The sequence below is a fragment of the Schistocerca serialis genome, chromosome 7 (assembly GCF_023864345.2).
Source record: "Schistocerca serialis cubense isolate TAMUIC-IGC-003099 chromosome 7, iqSchSeri2.2, whole genome shotgun sequence".
Classification (NCBI taxonomy): domain Eukaryota; kingdom Metazoa; phylum Arthropoda; class Insecta; order Orthoptera; family Acrididae; genus Schistocerca; species Schistocerca serialis.
In genome coordinates, this window is record NC_064644.1 from 478,888,908 (window position 1) to 478,906,882 (window position 17,975).

Here is a 17,975-nt window from a genome sequence, read left to right on the forward strand (position 1 = left end):
AAGTCCCCTGATACTTCATTTTCTTCCTCATATTTGTGCATTCCAATATTATATGATTCAAACCGCCCTCGTCACTTCGATGTTGATCACAACTTCCAGAATCTATAATATTTTGTCGATGTAAATGTGCGGGGTAACATCCGTCTCCCAGCCTCATGCGACTGGGTGGCGTAAAAGGAAGATTACTTAGCTTCCCACAGAGTAATTACGGTGTGTCTGCACATATGTTGCTGATATACATGCCACTCGCTTTACCTTTGATGGGAAGTAGATTTCTTGATCATAGGTTCAAAATCAGTATTAGGGATTGGTCTTCGACGGAAATAAGAAGAAAAGGAACAGCCTCTGTAATGCCCCTCTTTGCTAGGGAATCGACTGTTTCGTTATGGAGAAGTCCATTATGTCCGTCTATCCACAGCAAATGCACGTATGTGTCATTGTTACTTGCTTCTCAGATAGTCTCCAACTTATACACTAATCAGCCTGAAGATTATTAACACCGACCTGCTATCGATATATTGACGTGTAACTTCGGTACCATTTTGCTGCTAGCCGCTGTAAGTTGTCGCACAGTGGAATCTGAGAAAGCGGGAGAGACAATCTGACCATGAGAGATTCATTACACGTCACCTACCTGCGATATAGCAGCTGCTAAAAACAATAGAAGTCATAAACCGTGTGTAACTGGTAATGTCAGGAAAACGTGACTTCTGTACGCCCATACTAAGTAAAGATTCAAACAACAGAACGTATCACTGTAGAAAAAATGAATAACGTTATTTTAAATTTAATTATATCCATATTTTTCAGTTGTTAATGTGGCTCTGTTCAATACGCAGAAAGTATGAATAATTACGGCTTCAGTCACAATTTTTTCGAATTTCAATGAACCAGACAATTCATTTCGGACACTATGAGTCCGTCTTCAGGTGCAAATCACTCTACTACATTATTTACTTCTGCTCTTAAGTGAGGTGATGTCAAATGCATGTTCCTATTATGAGAAGGTTAGTTGTTAGGTTTTGTATTTTGCGGATCAAATGACAGAAAATGTGATGTAAAACATTGAATAACAATAATAAACTTACCCAAATATAAAGGAAGAATATTTTTAAAGTTCTAATGCCAGCAGATGTTGGGTCATCCGTTTTTAATTGTATAATTTAAATCAAAAAATTTGCAAAATGACGGAAACAGGAATTTCAAGTTTATTTACAAATTTCGTGAAACTATAATCAACAATGAGTATGCGAACTTACAAAACAATCACTGAAAACGTACATTGTTTTCAAAACGCTGATTCTGTAAATCCTTAAAATCAGGAGTGCATTGAAAAAAAAAAAAACAGTTTAGAATGTTAAAGTCATCCAACTGGGCGTGTTGAACGCGTCTTTCACAATTGTTTGTTGCTGTGTGGTGGTGGCGACGGCGTAGCGTGCCCATAAATATTAAAGTACCGCTGTCATATTCCTCGTATTGTGAGTATAATACTTTCGGCGCCTATTATATTTCCGTCTGATTTCGCTAGATACTTTATGGCTGCAAGCAACCACTAACGTCTATCTTTTACTGTCGCATTTGCATAACACAGCTTTCCGCCACATAAAAATGTTACCTAGCTAACTGTCACACTTTTTATGCATGTCGATTCTTATCAGCATGTAGAGTACCACACGGAAGTCACCAGTTTGTTTTCTCACGTGTGTCACTCAAGCGATCAAAGTCTTGAAACAAAAGGTATTCATTACTGTCTTCACAGCGCCGTATGTCCGATCACCGACTATCGATATTTTACCGTGCTTTCCCCCTTGAAAATCAGTTTATATATATATATATATATATATATTACTTTGATTATAGATCTTGTAAAGAATAACTTGGAAAGCTAACTGTGCATAAGAGAATACATATTTTAGTAACAACATAATAACGAATAAGTCCCGTGCATAAATGTAGTAGCTGCATAGTTAAACTTTAGTACTAATATAAATAATCACTGTAATACACTAATATAAAAATGGATTGCTACTCAGTATCAGCAATGTGTTCATTTCTGGGGTTTAATGATGAATACCGATCGCATCGACGATGACAAAGCAAAAAAACCCTTACGACCTCGCTTCAGATGTTCCGAGCTCACATTTGAAGTTGACAACACTCCTGTTTCTGGTCCGCCATCAGGATACACGTCGCCCATCGGACCAACAATGTTCTCATAGCCAACCTATCACGTAAAACATTGATATTTCCCCGTATAGACTCATAGACTCTACTATTTCACAAACATTACTTCGAGAATCGCGTAGTTTACTTTCTGAATTATTTCTTCCATAATCACATCTACAGAGCGTCCTGTACGATCCACATCGATGTTCGACGATACATTTGTTGAAGTATTATCTGTTTTCATTGATTGCTCTCAAATCCAAACTCGTGAATCACCAAATGATAGCACCAAATCGCTCTAACAGCGACACTTCTTGAAACACTGGAAAATGAGCCGCACTTGGAGGTGCAGGTGACCTCTGCGAGCTAGATTGCGTGGCACCTGCAATACCACATGGCGGTAACCCTTCATACTGGTTTGTGTTGCAGGCGCGGCGGTGTCAGGCGCTGGCGCAGTGTCCGGGGCCAGGCCGGCCTACAACAAGGACCGCTGCTTCACGCTGCTCGTCATCGATGACCAGAACACTGACTGGTGAGTACAGCTGCCGCACTCTTTTACCTGTTCACTGCGTACTCAGGGTAATCAGCTGCGAAACTGAAAAACGTGATTACATGAAGCTGGCTGTCGGTGTGAATAACACAACGCATGGCAATCAGGGCTTGCAGGACATTCAGTTACCATTCGCTGTAAATCGTTGCAGAGAATATCTTAAGTTCGACACCTTAAAAGAGACTACAATTGTAAGAAGGATGTATATATCTCAGACTAAAATCGAAACAATAAATGATACAATGAGAACGTTGTCGGTCGAGGGTGCAACTAAAAGACATGGCACTCAGTTCTCCGAAATAACTCAAAATAAAAATATTACAACGAACTGGTGGTGACTAGTGAAAATTTGTGCCTAATACTAACTCGGTCGAAAATATACTTCTTTTCACGAACAAGTGGCTTAACCTCTTTTTCCCCACATCATTACTTTTTTTGCATTTCCATTACAGCCTTTCCTTTCAAACTTCATGTTGTGGTTTCTCTACCTAACTTTTTAGGCAATCTTTTTCTTTTTGTCCGTTAAAGTGGCGATTCTTATTTTAGTGGTTGAACCTAAAAAATCTGCAATTCATAAAGCAAAATTTGATTAATTAAAATAATCATCATTATTTCAATGAAACAATTTCTGGAGCAATAATAATAATGAAATGAAACAGGAGTCTCCTTCTCAATAAATAAATCACCTTCCACAGGGACTTCGTTTTATTGAGATAATTCTAGGAAATGTGTAGTTCATCTCTAAAGGAGACAATGTTCTGAACACTTGAGCGACGCATTCTTGAGTACTGATTGAATACCGGTACTGGGATCCCCACCAGCTAGGATTAAAGGAAGATTTGTTACCGATAGGTTCGATCAGCATGCGAGTATTACGGAAGCGCCCTTAATTCAAATGGGAATCCATGGAAGAAAGAAAATACTCTTTTGACAATAACTAAATTGAGAAAATTTAGAGGACTGGCAAATTCTATAGAAAGAGGAACGTTTTCCTCTCATTCCACTTGCGATTGCAACGGGGCAGGGAATAACTAACAGCGGTACAGGTTGTACCCTCCTCCGTGCAAATTATGATGCCTTGCGGAGCATGTATGTATGTAGGTGCATAACACTGTTCAAATTTTTATTGTAAATTCTGTTTTGAAGTAATTCCTTGAGTTTCGTAGTTAAGAAGTATCAATGGTCCTGAAGATCCATTCGGTTGCCTTACTAATTATGTAGTGCGTATCATTTGCCACGAGCCAGTTGTACCATTAGTACACGTTTTGAGGTACAAGAGCCTGCCGGAAGCAAAACATCTTGTGCAATGTATGAGTTTGTCGCGCATCATGTTATTCTCTCAAGTATCTGTCTTGTCCACTGCTCATTTATGCATTAAAACGTCATATCAGCTGGTGGTTTATCGAATCCACTAGATTACATCTCCTATATAATGGCAATGGAAACAGCCCTATGGCTGGTGGAGAGTTGTTTATAGCGATATTCGCACACAAGAGAGCAAAACACAAATTGCGATTACACTCACCACCACTTGAAACTTTTTTTCGTCCACTGTGTCTAAGGAGCGCGTTTGAATTTATTTAGCACTTTTTTTTCTTTTCCTACTGTTCTCTCTTCATCCTTTCATTGTGTTTCTTTCTAAGTTCTAGTGTTATGACGCTGTAATTTTCGCTGTTGTGATAAAGATTTTTTGCTGTATGTGTTTGAGTAAGTTTGTAGGTTTTCAGTTCCTTGCCATAACTGTAAAAGCTGTAGAGTCCAAAAAAGTTTATGATGCCCCTAACGCCACAGTGACACTATCCTATCACGTGACTGCGACGTAGGCAAAGAGAGGTAGGCGTGGGAAACGTTCTGTAACGTTTGTCTTCAAGCTTAAATAACGCTGTTTGACGCCTAGCAGATATGCCAGATAACCAGTTTTTGTAGATGAATGGAAATGGATGTCATAACTGGTCACCGTCCGCTGTGAGATAGAATTCCTGTCTACGTGAAATGACATCTGTAATTAAATGCTGCTGCGCTCGCTTCAGTGTAATTCATCTCTGTCTAAATTCCAGCTTACTAATTGTGCCAGAGTATGGCTATGTTAATAAATATTTATCAGGATGAATTTTCACATCAAAAATGCATACATAAATATTCAATTCCTGTGATAACGGGATTGAAATTTCCCTGAGTTGAGACAGTATTAATCTGTTTTTTCGCTGTTTCGGTTGTCACGTCCGTATCTGCGTTACCCAGAAATTTCATTTCTAATGAAGTGGGCGCATCGTTGTCAGGAGGAGGTCAAAAAGTTTCTCATGCCGTCTTTTACTAATGGGACTGTATGACGCACTTGAAATACAGGATATGCGAATCCAACAAAAGAAGATGTTAGAATGTTTCATTTTTACAAGCATTGCATTTTCCACGAAATCGTAGGTCCCATTCGACTTTTCTCTATACATTACTTCAGAACTGCAGAAGCCACCTGTGCTGTAATCCCGTGGTTGGTATTAACTTTTTAGGCTTTTTCACCTCTTCGATCAACACCGTCGTGTTTCGCGCATACATATGTAAAAGCTTTGTACCGGTCCTTTTGGCTCTTGTCTCTAGCTGGACTTCCCATTTATTATTTTGCTTCTGTAGATGTTACGGTCTGCAGTGTCCTGAATGGTGAGTTGAGAATCAGTTACGTCTCTTTGTACTTGTTCGGCCCAGTTCATACCTTTAACGTTTTCAGTGGCTATGAGTATCTGGCGTGTGAGTCTATACTCAAGGAGCCTGTGTATGTGTCCACAAAATTTAAGTCGTCTTTTTCTAATGTCAGCAGCAATATTTGAAATTTCCTTTGCAGTTTTGTTCGTTTGCAGTCTATATCCAGCTTCAGTTTTTCGTGGTCCAAGGATTTTTCTAATGATCTTTCGATCTCCTTTTTTTATATTTTGTGGTAGCATCGTGTTATGGAGTGACAAGGCTTCTGCTGCGTATAGCACCTCGGTTTTAGTGACAGTGCTGTAGTGGCTGAGTTTTACATGCGAGAACATGCAAAGAAATGCACTTATTGTTGTAAAGTTGGTGTGTTCGGCCGTAGGCTCTCTCAAAACTTCCCCCAGGTGTTTAAAATGTGGAACTCGGTTTATCCGTCCATATTTTGTGGTGAGTTTCTGTATGTTTAAGAGTGCACAGATAAATTCCGTTTCCTCAAAAGAAATTTGCAAGCCAACCTTCTCGGCGCTTTCCTTGAGTATTTCTATTTGATGTATTGCACTTTGTTCACTGTCTGTCAAAATTGCAAGCTCATCGGCAAAGGCTAGGCAGGTGACTTCAGTTTTCCTTCCAATCTCCATTGGCTTACATAGGCCATGTTTTCTAAGCTCACTCTCCCATCCCCTTATGACCTTGTCCAAAATGATACTGAACAGAATTGAAGATAGTCTGTCTCCTTGTCTTACTCCAGTTCTGAACTCAAGACATTCCAAGATTTCCCCCATGAATTTTGCTTTAGAGACTGTGTTGGAGAGTGTCTCTTCAATGAGCTTACGTGTTTTATGGTCGAGTCCGAAGTCTATTAGAGTGTTGACAAGGGGTTTACGGTCGACTGAGTCATACACTTTCTTGAAGTTGACGAATGTACATCTAGTGGGCTTATGTCAAATAGCTCTGTATTTCGACGTTGTTTTCAGATTAAAAACTTGTTCAGGGCAAGAACGTCCGAGTCAGGAACCGCTTGATACTCTCCAATCTTGTGTCCAATTTGTTCGTGTGTCCTCTGCAATAGGCATGAAGAGAAGATCTTGTAGGTGACTGGTAGAAGTGAAATGCCTCGGTAATTGTTGACATCCGTTCTGTCGCCTTTTTTGTGCAGGGGGTGGATAAGTGAAGACTTCCAGTCGTCAGCTAATTCTTCTGTTGTCCAAATTTCTTTGATAATTTCCGAGAGCAGCTCAAGTGATTTAGAGCCAAAATTTTTCAGTAGTTCTGCTACTATGTCAGTCGCGTTGTTGTTTTTGAGTTGGTGGGTGTGCTTGAGGATTTCTTTTTATGAGGGTGGTATTGAGTTTGGTTGGTTTGTGTGGGTTTAGTAAGGGGGGATCTTTCTGTGGGTTCTGTGTCTTTAGTAAATTGGCGAAGTAAACTGCAAGTTATTTGCAGTTTTCTTCATTAGTATGTGCTAATTTTTCATTTTGTTTTTTAAAGCAGAGGTTTTGTGGTGTGTATACTCGTATCCTATTTGCGAATGTCCTGTAGAAATCTCTTTTATTGTAATTTCAGTTGTTCCAGTTGTTCTTTAGGTACCTTCTCTTGGTTTGTCTGATGGTTCTGGCTGTTTCTTTCCGTACTTTGAAGAAATTTTGTTGTGTTTCTGGCGTTTTCTTGCTGCTGTATTTCTAGAAGGCGAATTTGCGTGCTTTAAGAGCGTTTTCACAGTTGTCGTTCCACCATGCGTATTTTTTTCTTTTTTCATATATAATTTCTTTTTGAGAAAAATGAACTGAATGCGCATTAAGCGTACGGAGCTCTTGGTAACAAGTTTACGTAATGTCTGTGCAAAACCTGTAAATGTCTATTACTTTAAGCAACCCGAATGTGACAATCCATTTGTTCAACGACGCAGCGCGCGTATTGCTTTCAGGAGCTGGCCAGTTAGTGTAGATGGCGATATACTCACATCTGAAAATGGTCAGTGTGAACAAAACCGGTCATAGCAGTGGAAATACTCTGCTGAGCTAAAACATTATGAGCACCGTTCACCGTGCAAGCGAATGCCGCTTCGTGGCGTTGCGACACATGAGGCGGTGAGAAAAGTATATCAGCGGAACCAAAGACGATCAGGAGCCATTCTAGAGACGATCCGGGTCGCAGATGGCGATATCAATTGACATAAGCGAATCTGACAAAGGGAGAGATCGTTATGGGTCGGTACCTGGGAACGAGCGAACATCTGTGGACAGTGATTGAAGGAAGATCAAATAAAGAGTAGGCGACAAGGTGCTGGACGTTCAGGCTCATCAGAGAACGTGGAAGTTGGAAGCTTGCCCGCTCTGTAAAGAAGGATAGGCAGCGATTTGTGACAGATATGAAAACAGAGCATAATGCTGTTGTTGACATGTTTCGCAGCACACCATTCAGTGCACATTGTTGAAGACGGAGCCCCACGGCAGAGAATTCCTACGTGTTCCCGTCTTGATCTAACGACATCGTCAGTTACGCTTGCCGTGGGAGCAGAATAATAGAGACTGGACTGCGCGCTAACTGAGACGAGTTGCTTGGTCGGAGGAATCAGGTCTCTCGTTACACAACACCAATAGTCGTTTCCGGCAACGCCGCCATCCAGGTCAACGGAAGCTCTAAACATACACCGCGCTACTGATGCATGCCAGTAAAAGAAGTATTCCTGCTTTCAAAAGTAAGGTTCCGAACTTTGTACCCTTACCGTGCATCGTGCAACGCGAAATCTGGTAACACCACCGTGTTCGCCGGATCCCCCACCACCGATTCCAACAACCAGCGTGGCTCTGCAACGGTCAGTACCGGCCTGACAGCCATAAACGACGGAGACCGTCGTCGCCGTCACCTCCAGGTGTGAAATTCGTGCGGTCATTCGATTTTTGCAAGCAAGAAGGTCATTGGCAATTGAGTTAAGTATATGGGTAAACGTGTATATGCATTCAACACGTCCGCAAATAGTATAGGGAGATTGTCAACGGCCGTACGGACGTCCACGACGGACAACGAGGCGGGAGGCCGTCGATCTCCGACGAAGTTGTGGCGAAAGTTGAGCAAATCCTCCTCGAAGATCGGCGAATCACCATCCGGCAACTGACTGTTCAAATACCTGAGGCTTCTGAAGCTTCAACTGACAGGATATTGAATGAAAAGCTAGGCTACCACAAGGTGTGCGCGTGCTGGGTGCCGCACGTGCTTTCAGAAGTCCACAAACAGCAGTGCGTCGGCTGTGCTCGGAAGTTCTGGAGTCAGTGCGACGAGAATAAGGAAGACTTCCTTGATTCCATTGTTACGGAGGATGATTCGTGGTGCCACTACGTTACTCCGGAAACGAAACAACAATCACGCCAATGGAAACACACCGGATCGCCACCACCAAAGAAGTTTAAGCAGCAGCTATCAGCAGAAAAGATCATGGCATCGGTGTTTTGGGATCGGCGTGGTGTACTGATCATTGATTTTATGCCTAGAGGGACCACCGTAGTCTAAGGCGCTGCAGTCACGGACTGTGCGGCGGAGGTTCGAGTCCTCCCTCGGGCGTGGGTGTGTGTGTGTTTGTCCTTAGGATAATTTAGGTTAAGTGGTGTATAAGCTTTGGGACTGATGACCTTAGCAGTTAAGTCCCATAAGATTTCATACCCATCTGAACATATTTTTTGGACCACCGTAAACATGGCAGGTTATTGCGATACCTTGAAAAAGCTCAGACAGGCAATCCAAAATCGTCGCAGGGGAAAACTCAGAAAAGGCGTAAGACTGCACCACGACAATGCCCATCCACATGTGTCGCAACAGACGAAGGAGTTAATCTGCAAATTTGGCTGGGATGTCATTGACCACCCCCCTTACAGCCCCTATTTGACACCCGGGGATTTGCATCTGTTTCCGAAATTGAAGGAGCACCTAGGCGGTCTACGATTCCAGACGGACGAGGAGTTGCCAGAAGAAGTTTCCAAATTTCTCAACGGGTTGGCGGCGGACTTCTTTGAGGTGGGAATGCAAAAGTGGATTACTCGACAGAAAAAATGCAGCGTCACAAAACTAGAACCACTCTACAGTGATTTGATAAGCATGTTGTTGTCCTGCCTACTAAATTTGCCTGATCTGAACCCGATGGAACACACTTTGATTATTGAGTGTCAGATCCGCGGCACAAACCATGGCCCGTAAATTACGGGAATTGTGTAGACACCCTGTGCCACATTTGTCCGAAAACTTATCATGGAGTAGGCGAATCCACGCCTCGTACAATCACAGCTATGTTCTTCTCCAAAGGTGGACCAACACCGTTTTAATACGGTGGCCAGAATGGAGAATCAATGAAAGCAGATTTTCTCGAAACAAGACAACAGTTCATTTTTGCAACGCCTTACAGCCTTCTAGCATGTCATTTCAATATTCATGACTGTAGTCTCTCAGCTAAACGGAGCTCCTATCCCAACGTAATATCTATGAGTGCTTTTCGGTTCTCAAAGCATTTATTTTTGAATATTAAAATATACTCTGTAAAAAAAACGATTCATCACGAAGTAATTATACAAACGGGACGGAAACCGGTAGATGTGATGAGTATGCACAGACAAGCAAATGATTATAACTTCAGAAAAATTGGGTGATTTATTCATGACAAAGAGCTTCACAAGTTGATGATGAGGTCCCATACTCCGAAGAGCGTAAGGGACGATGCGGGAGACCCGCACCTCTGACTAGGCGAAGTCCTAGCGGAGGTGGTTTGCCATTGCCGTCCTCCGACCGTAATGGAGATGAATGATGATGTTGAAGACTACACAAAATCCAGTCATCTGGGGACAGGGAAAAATCCCTAACCCCGCCGGGAATCGAACCCGGGACCCCGTGTGCGGGAAGCGAGAACGCTGCCGCAATAGCATGAGCTGCGAACTTCCACACATTAAGCAAGTGAACAAAGCATTCGTTCAACTGTGCCCCTTATGAACCAGTTATTCAATTTGGCATTCATTGGTAAAGTTGTCGGATGTCATCCTGAGAGATATCGTGCCAAATTCTGTCCAACTGTTGCGTTAAATCGTCAAAAACTGGGCTGTTCGGAGGGCTCTGCTTATAATGCTCCAAACGTTCTCAATTGGGAAGAGATCCGGCGACCTTGTTGGTCAAGCTATGGCTCGGCAAACACGAAGACAAGCAGCAGAAACTATCGCTCTGTGCAGGCGGGCGTTATCTTTCTGAAATGTAAACACGAGATGAAGTGCTATGAAGGACAATTAACGGGACGTAGAAATTATGAAAGAAATGGCCCCCAGACTATCACTCCTATTCGTCGGCTATATGGCGGCCGACTATCAGGTAGCTATCCCACGTTATCCGAGGCATCTCCAGACACGGCTTCGTTGGACGTAGGGACTCTATCCGAAATGTGGCTCATCCTTGAAGATAATTCTGCACCAGTCAATGACATTCCAGGCCCCAGTGATCAGCGAATACAAGTGTGGAGATGTCCCGGTCAGCGGTGAGACATCAACCTGACCACTGCCCACCGCACGGCCAGACGACCAGGAGAGATGGTCTGGGGTGTCATTTCTTTTCATAGCAGAACCGCTTAGGGTTTATTATCCGCCACATCCTTACAGCACAATTGTATGGCTACGGAATTCCACCCCCCTTCATGGGAAGCCATGCTGGCCTTACATTTTCAGCAAGATAATGCCCGCACGCATATGGTGAAAATTCCTCCCGCTTGCCTTCGCGCTCGCCAAACCCTAGTTCAGTCAGTAACGTCGCCGAATCACTCCACAGTTGAGAATGTTTGGAGCATTATGGGCAGGGCCCTCCAACTACATCGCGAGTTTGACGATCTAACGCGCCAATTGGACAGCATCGGCGCGATATCTCTTAGGAGGACATCCAAAAACTCTACCAATCCCCAATGCCAAGCCGAATAACTACTTGCATAAGGGCCAGAGGTGAACCGACGTGTTACTGACTTGTTTCGTTTGTGAAGCTCTTTTTCTTAAATCTATTATCAATTTCTTTCTGAAGTTGTAATTATTTGTTAGTCTGTATAAGTATACCTCATTTACCGATCTCCGTCCCATTCAACGAGCGAGGCTTGGATACTGGACCGTTCAAACCCACGTCCGGCCATCCTGATATAGGTTTTCCGTGATTTCCCTGAACCGCTATTTGCAAATGCCGCGATTGTTCCTTTGAAAGGGCACGGCCGATTTTTTCCCCATCCTACCCTAATCCGATTGGATCGATGACCTCGCTGTTTCTTTCTGTCTCTGTGATGTAACAAAATAAAATTCATGTTGTTATTCAATGGAAAAGTTGGAATTTGAGATTTCGCTTACTGTTTTATCAGTCACAATTGGCGTAAGAATCATTGATTGACCATTGTCATAAAATATTGCATTATGAAATGTGAATAGTCTTTACTTGCGGTTTCGCGTGCCTTGAAGTAGTCACAGCTAGCGTGCTATTGATTAAGAAATTGCATTATCGTCTTTCTAATTACTTCATGATCGTAGATACGATCATACCCGGTCGTGAAGTTATTGTTATGAGAAAACAATTTCCTAAGGGACCAGAAAGTTCTTAAGGGTGCAAAAACAACTGTAACCTCACACAAAAAGGAAAGTCAATATTAAAGCTGATGCAAGAAGACGATAAAACAGTTTTCTTTTTGTCAATGTAACACGCACATTGGACTGCTGATCCTGGCATCTGTAATCTTAGCAAAATGCATAATTAAAATGAAAATAATACTGAGGAGATGATAGGAATGAGTACTGCTAAATGATTCAATATTTCCAGAACAAATATTTATTATAACTAAACCATATATCATACCTTATGCTTAGTACTACAATTACGGTAGATTTTTATGTCCGTTTCACATCCAGTGAGCGCTCTTTTATATAGCCATTGTCCTCTTGAGTCGCTCGTGCGTCGTCACGATAAGTTATAACATTTCTTCTTTTTACACTTCACTCAAACTTAGACGTAACACGTTTTTATACATTTAGTAGAAATTAGATCAGACTGCCACAAATCTGCGTCCGTCTTACTTAAGAAAAACAGTACAAGTGTTTAGCGCTAGGCTTCATTTGTTCTCCAGCGAACAAAATAGTGAAGGTTCCCATATCCATCCGTATTCTTCTGTTTATGTTGCTGCCCAAAGACGGCGAATTACAGTATTTAGGAAATTCCACCGTCGCTTTGCGACGCCTTATTATTCATTAATTATTCTTGATAAACAAGTATCGGCATTCTGGCTGAAAGTGTTAACTATTTGCTGTTTTAATGAAGCCAAAAATAGCGAATATCACATCTCCCACATCAATAAACCAACTTTTCTTTTTTTTTTTTGGTATGCGAACATGTTTCTAAAATAGAAATCCATTTTACCTTTTCTCCTTATCACTACACTGTGTGATCAAAGTATCCGGACACCCCCGAAAACATACGTCTTTCATATTAGGTGCTTCGTGCTGCCACCTACTGCCAGGTACTCCAATTAGCGACCTCAGTAGTCATCGTGAGAGAGCAGGATGCGGCGCTGCAGGGAAGTCACGGACTTCGAACGTGGTCAGGTGATTGGGATTCACTTGTGTCATACGTCTGCACGCGATATTTCCACACTCTAAACATCCCTTAGTACACTAAGTGATAGAGAAGTGCAAAACTGAAGGGACACGTACAGCACAAAAGTATACAGGCCGACCTCGTCTGTTGACTGATGCAGACCGCCGACAGTTGAAGAAGGTCGTAATGTGTAATAGGCAGACATCTATCCAGACCATCACACAGAAATTCTAAACTGCATCAGGATCCACTACAAGTATTATGACAGTCAGGCGGGAGGTGAGAAAAGTTGGATTTCATGGTCGAGCTGCTGCTCATAAGCTACACATCACGCCGGTAAATGCCAAACGACGCCTCGCTTGGTGTAAGGAGCGTAAACATTGGACGATTGAACAGTGGAAAAATGATCCGATGGTAGGGTGTGGGTATGGCAAATGCCCGGTGATCGTCATCTGACAGCGTGTGTAGTGCGAACAGTAAAATTCTGAGGCCGTGGTGTTACGGTGTGCCGGCCGCGGTGGTCTCGCGGTTCTAGGCGCGCAGTCAGGAACCGTGCGACTACTACGGTCGCAGGTTCGAATCCTGCCTCGGGCATGGATGTGTGTGATTCCTTAGGTTAGTTAGGTTTAAGTAGTTCTAAGTTCTAGGGTACTGATGACCACGGCAGTTGAGTCCCATAGTGCTCAGAGCCATTTGAACCATTTTTGTTACGGTGTGGTCGTGTTTATCATGGAGGGGCTTGCACCCTTGTTTTGCGTGGCACTATCACAGCACAGGCTTACATTGATATTTTTAGGCACCTTCTTGCTTCCCACTGTTGAAGAGCAATTCGGTGATGGCGATTGAATCTTTCAACACGACTGAGTACCTGTTCATAATGCACGGCCTGTGGCGGAGTGGTTACACGACAATAACATCCCTGCCATGGACTGGCCTGCACAGAGTCCTGACCTGAATCCTATAAAATACCTATAGGATGTTTCGGAACGCCGACTTCTTGCCAGACGTCACAGACCGACATGATACCTCTCCTCAGTGCAGCACTCCGTAAAGAACGGGATGCCATTCCTCAAGAAACCTACCAGCAGCTGATTGAACGTATGGCTACGAGAGTGGAAGCTGTTATCAAGGCTATGGGTGAGCCAACACAATATTGAAATCCAGCATTATCGATAGAGGGCGCCACTAACTTGTAAGTGATTTCCAGCCAGGTTTCCGGATACTTTTGATCACATATTGTGTGGTTTCCGTTCTTTTCTACTTGTGGTAATACGAAATTCACCCATGTGTTCAAGAGCAGCTCTTTCAAGTTTAACATTTCGCCACATAACGTGTGCCCCTACGACCTTACGGGGCGAGAAAACACGTCACTGGTAAAGGGCACTGAGGTAAACCCTGACCTCGCAGTGTTTTTGCCTGAGTGCACATTTACTGTACTGAACACGTTTTCAAATTGTCATGTAAGTTCTACATGTTCTTCCAGATTCACACAAAGCGCCGCGTATATGCAACGCTCCAGCACACTTCGCATTGCAACGGAATGTGTGTGTGTGTGTGTGTGTGTGTGTGTGTGTGTGTGTGCGTGCGTGTGCAGTGGAACGTTGCAGAAAGCGTCGTTCGCATTAGCCGACGCTGCGACCACAGGGATTTAATTCGCCCACGCTGCCAGCGCTGGCGGATCCCTGGTAATGTGCAAACCGCCAGCTCGCAGCGCATCGCATCATACACTCACTTCCCTTAACGCGCGCTAACGTCTGCACAGCGTGGGAGAGAAAAGTAGCAACGTGTATTACAGAATCCTTCCTCTAGAGCAAAAGCATTTCGAGAGAATAATACCGACTAGTAGCGTTTTCAGCGAAACCGCTGTCTCGATTGAAGTTCTTGCATTTTCTGATCTCAGTGACTTAGTGACTCTATCCTATTAGGCAGATGTGTGAGATATGACTTTTGTTTCGTGAAACATAATCGTGTGTTCGTTTGCGAATCTGTTTTCGGAAACAGCAAATTTATCGACAATGGGATTGTTAATGTAGCTTCGATGCTCTGTACAGCAATCTGCAGTCGTTTGTATTAACTGACCAATGTAAATTGTACCTCATACCGTTACTGGAGCATGGAAATGAGTACTTGATGCTGACAAGGGAACCTCCCCATCGCACCCCCCTTAGATTTAGTTATAAGTTGGCACAGTGGATAGGCCTTGAAAAACTGAACACAGATCAATCGAGAAAACAGGAAGAAGTTGTATGGAACTATGAAAAAAATAAACAAAATATACAAACTGAGTAGTCCATGCGCAAGATATGCAACATCAAGGACGATATGAACTCAGGAGCGCCGTGGTCCCGTGGTTAGCGTCAGCAGCTGCAGAACAAGATGTCCTTGGTTCAAGTCTTCCCTCGAGTGAAATGTTTATTTTTTTTATTTTCGTAAAGTTATGATCTGTCCGTTCGTTCATTGACGTCTCTGTTCACTGTAATAAGTTTAGTGTCTGTGTTTTGCGACCGCACTGCAAAACCGTGCGATTAGTAGACGAAAGGACGTGCCTCTCCAATGGGAACCGAAAACATTTGATCGCAAGGTCATAGGTCAATCGATTCCTCCACAGGAAAACACGTCTGATATATTCTATACGACATTGGTGACGGCATGTGCGTCACATGACAGGAATATGTCGGACCCACCTAACTTGTACACTTGGCAAATGGGTTAAAAGATTCTTCTACCTTGCCTGATTTAGGTTTTCTTGTGGATGTGATTATCACTCCAAAAAAAGTGATGAAAACATAAGAGTTTGTCACATAAACTGCAACAAATGAATGCAACAGTTTCACAGTCGCACAGTTTTCCCTGTGCTCTGTAAAAACATATGTTTTTACGTTTTCAAATTTTTCCGTTTAGGTGTAGCGTCCCCATACTACGGCGCAGTTACCTCGCATCGAACGGACAGATGGACAGATAATAATTGTCTGAAAATAAAAATAAAAAATAAACTTTTCACTCGAGGGAAGACTTGAACCAAGGACCTCTCGTCCCGCAGTTGCTCACGCTAACCACGGGACCACGGCGCTCTTGAGCTGACACTATCCATATGTTGCCTGTGTTGCGCATGGCCTACTCAATTTGTATATTTTGTTTACTTTTTTCATAGTTCCACACAACTTCTTCGTGTTTTCTCGATTGATCTGTGTTCAGTTTTTCAAGGCCTATTCACTGTGCCAACTTATAACTAAATCTGAGGGCGGTGCGATGGGGAGGTTCCCTTGTGAGAAGCTACAGAGAAATAAGCTGAGTTATCGAGAATCTAACGGAATCAGCAAACTACTTAAGTTCTACATCTTGCCGGCCGGAGTGGCCGAGCGGTTCTAGGCGCTACAGTCTGGAACCGCGCGACCGCTACGGTCTCAGGTTCGAATCCTGCCTCGGGCATGGATGTGTGTGATGTCCTTAGGTTAGTTATGTTTAATTAGTTATAAGTTCTAGGGGACTGATGACCTTAGAAGTTAAGTCCCATAGTGCTCAGAGCCATTTGAACTATTTTTTTTTCTACATCTGCATCTAGCTACATGATTACATTTAACACGGAAGTGTTTGGCAAAGGGTTCAAAGAATCACATTCAAACTATTTGTCAACCATTCTAATCTCTAAAAGCATGTAGGAAAACTGAACACCTAAATCTTTGGGAGCTCTAATCTCTCTTAATTTGTACGATGTTAATTTCGGTACGGAAAAAGAGAAAGGAGGTCATTTACATTTTTGAATGTTCAGGTACTTAAAAAACCCGGCGGAACTTCAGGCAGCAAAGCCTACAGAAAGCGCTCTGTCACGGATAGGTAAATTCACAGAAATTCCAATCACTATCCGAAGGAGAAGAGAGGAGTGATCAGCAAATTAGTGGACCGGGATAAAAGAATCTGTGATCCACAGTACTTGGAGGATAAGCTCGATCATTTTAGAACTGCCTTCAGAAGAATCGGCTACTCTGATAAAGAAATAAATGGTGCACTACACCTTTAAAGGTCAAGAGCTTCTAATGGAAAGGAATCAACTAAATGGAAGTTTTAACATAATTCTCATTTATTGTTCCGTCTCAGTAGTATATTTTAAATAGATTACATGTTTCGATCACTCGGTTACATCAGCATCCCGTATTGTCGACTCAGAACCACATATCAGAGTACCGTCAAAGTATAAACACCTGAAGTTGATCCAGAGTGAATGAAACTTGTAATCTAATCAAAAATGTGCAACTGAGACGGAACAATAAATTAGAATTTTCTTAAATATCAATACAGTTGTTGATTCTCATGATACGAATATGTCGGCTATAGTGTGAAGGGAACATTTCCTTCTATTTGTAAAACCTGTCACAGATCGCATCTGCAGAGTACTCAGAAAACACGATATTTGTACTGTTTGAAACAACAAGAAAGTTGCGCGAGTATTTGAACACAGCCAAGGATCTACGCCTGCTGCTGGCCACAGTAGGAATATATTAAATCCCTTGCACTTGCGGTCAGGTGCAGAGAGGAACTACAAGAAGAAGCATTAACACGCGCCTAAGAAACACAAAGGCATCTGGTACCTGACGAATACGGATAAATCAGCAGTTACAGATTATGCACTGGGACGAGGGAACAACCAATTTAGTTACTATGGTTTCAACAAGATCTGATCATTACTATGTCCTGATGTACAGAGAGGCCATAGAAAGTCGAAATCACAAAAAGAAGCTTAACAGAAAAGAAAAAGACCTGAAATGAGACAAGTTGTGCGCCTTAGTGCTAAATAAAGCAAACAGCACCAACTCTTCCCCCTTACAAACTCGGTAACACTCGCTTAGGCGACTCCTCGATTTCAGGCAGCGGTTTGATGACGTCACGAACAGGACGTTGCCTGGATACGTGTAAAGAGTTCGGCTTGCTGAGCTTGTTTGATGTTATAACTGCTTTCTGAGGCGTTAAAGCATCTGATGATGTCTCCAGC

The 17,975-nt window shown here is 42.7% G+C and overlaps 1 protein-coding gene across 1 annotated transcript in view; it reads left to right on the plus strand.

The window, feature by feature from the left end:
- Positions 1-17,975, plus strand: part of LOC126412127 (synapsin) — an 861,195-nt gene that overhangs the window by 83,857 nt on the left and 759,363 nt on the right. Inside the window, exon 2 of the mRNA XM_050081568.1 lies at positions 2,596-2,698. The gene's annotated coding sequence lies outside the window, so the exon portion shown is untranslated. The remainder of the gene's footprint in view (positions 1-2,595; positions 2,699-17,975) is intronic.